Source organism: Myotis davidii, unplaced genomic scaffold (assembly GCF_000327345.1).
Source record: "Myotis davidii unplaced genomic scaffold, ASM32734v1 scaffold1572, whole genome shotgun sequence".
Classification (NCBI taxonomy): domain Eukaryota; kingdom Metazoa; phylum Chordata; class Mammalia; order Chiroptera; family Vespertilionidae; genus Myotis; species Myotis davidii.
The window spans coordinates 1,114,074-1,116,636 of NW_006285041.1; positions in this window are offsets into that span (position 1 = coordinate 1,114,074).

The following is a 2,563-nucleotide window of genomic DNA, read 5'->3' on the forward strand; positions in this document are numbered from 1 at the left end:
CTGCTGAAAGCAGGTATCTGGAGTTTATTTAGCTTCTATAATTGCAACGTTGTTGCATCTGGAGCTCAGAGCTGGGCCATGGCAGGCGGGGAACCTTGGCTTCCTCCATCACTGGAGTAAGCAAGCCTCCTGCTCACTTCAGCTGCTTGGCTTCGGGCCGCCATCTTTGTTGGCGGTTAATTTGCATATAGCCCTGATTAGCCAATGGGAAGCGTAGCAAAGGTATGGTCAATTACCCTTTTTGTCTTTTATTAGATAGGATGTCATAGCGTGAACTATGTCATGGATATATCATGCTATGTACCCTATGCTATCTCATCTATATATATAAAAGGCTAATATGCAAATAGCCTGTAACAACCAGAACAACCGAACAATCAGTCTGTATGACATGCACTGACCACCAGGGGCACACGCGGAACATGGTGGACATCGGGTGCGGTGGGATGGTGGAGCAGATTAGCGAGGGTGTCAAACCAGGCTCGCCCCGATGACAGTGACCAGTGAACCAGTCCTGATTGTTCGGCACCATCAGCAGGTGCAAGCAGTGGCTTCCAGCCCTGATCGCACCTGAGGGCTCCTCCACCTTCCCCTGCTCCTGAGGAGCAATTGAGGCAGCAGCCAATGCTGGCACCTGCTGATGGTGCTGGCCCCAATCACTTCACACTGTCAGTGGGTGCAAGTAGGGCCAGTGCCCTCAGCACATGGGAGCAGCGGTAGCAGGAGCAGGGCTGCCAGCAGACAGGGGACTGGGGGTCACAGCAGGAGGGGCCGTGTGGGGGCACAGAGGATGGTCCAAGACGCACCCCTGTGCCCACCACAGCCTCACAGTCCACAGTTCCTTTCAAGATGCACGAATTTGTGCATTGGGTCCCTAGTATTATGTATAAATTGAAAAAAAAATTGAAAGATGCCAAATCACCTTCATCATCAAAAAAATAAGTTTTCTAGCCCAGCTAGCATGGCTGAGTGGTTGAGCATCCCATGACCTATGAACCAGGAGGTTACAGTTCAATTCCTGGTCAGGGCACGTGCTTGGGTTGTGGGCTCGATCCCCAATAGGGGGCGTGCAGGAGGCAGCTGATCAATGATTCTCTCTATCATTGATGTTTTTATCTGTCTCCCTCTCTCTTCCTCTTGAAATAAATAAAAATAATTTTTTAAAAAAATATAAGTTTTCTACCTCCTACCACCGTGCTACAAATTTCCACCATTTGGTTCATTACTTCAAAATCAGCGGTGGAAGGTGAGAAGTGACATGTGCTGGCTGCTTCTGGCCTGAGTCTCAAGACCACAGGTGTGTCTCCTTTGAACTCTTCCTTCCTTGGGCTGGATGTTGACATGGAGGCAACTGAGGGCAACACCCTAAGAGATGGTGAAGTGAAGAATTGAAATGGAATAAATGTAAATCCTTGAATGACAGTATGGAGCAGGCCCGCCTGCCATCCTGGGCCATTTACTTCATACTATTATCTGAGAAAGAAATAAAATTCTATCCTTCTTAAGCTACCAAATTATTAAGTAACTAGAGGCCTGGTGCATGAAAATTCATGCACTGGAGGGGAGTCCCTCAGCCTGGCCTACCCCCTCTCACAGTCTGGGAACCCTCAGGGGCAGGAGACAACCTGGCCATCAGGGGAAGGCAACGCCCCCATCACACCTCTGCTGCTGCCACTGCCGGCAGTGCAAGCCTTGGCCGGCCCTGGTTACCTGAGCCTCAGGTGGCCCTGGGCAGCTGGGCAGCCACCATCCAAGGCTTGCCTGCACCTCAGGCCCACCCTAGGCAGCTGGGCTGCCGCCATTCGAGCCTTGCCTGCTCCTCGGGCTGCACCATGCACCTGCCGCCCCTCTGGCAGGGCTGAAAGGACTGGGGGACTCCAGCGGGGCTGAAGGGACTGGGCATCACCATTTTGTGGCTCTGGGCACCTCCATTTTGTCATGGTGTGATGGTCAATTTGCATATTCCCTCTATATTAGATAGGATAATAAACATCTATTGTTTTAACTCACAAGGTTCATTGTTACTCAGCAATAGCAACTGATACATGTAGCATGTAGATCATCTCTCATCGGGAACTTTTGTGGTTCTAGCAATAGGAAGTAACTGACTAGTTTAAGCAAGAAATAATTTATTGAGGGGAGAACCAAGATGGCGGCATAGGTTAACGCCGGAGTTTGCTGCCTCGAACAACCACTTCAAAAGTGAAACTAAAAGACGGAACGGACATCACCCAGACCCACAGGAACGCTGGCTGAGTGGAAGTCCTACAACTAGGAGGAAAGAGTAACGCATACGGACACTCAGAGGAGGCGCAGTGCTGAAGTCAAATTCTGAGGTGCGGAGTGCGCGGAGCGGGCTGGCGGCGGAGGGCGCGGTTGTTGTTTACAATCAGGAGGGAGTCGCAGACTCTGAGCTCCAGATCCGGGCGAGTCTTTAGGGGCACAGACTCAAACGGGAGAAGTGGGACTCTCTCGATTCGGTCGGAACTCGAAGGCAGCTTTCTCTCCTAGGTTTGCAGTGGTTGCTAGGACTTGGTGAGGCAGAGGCCCTAGGGCAGGCACT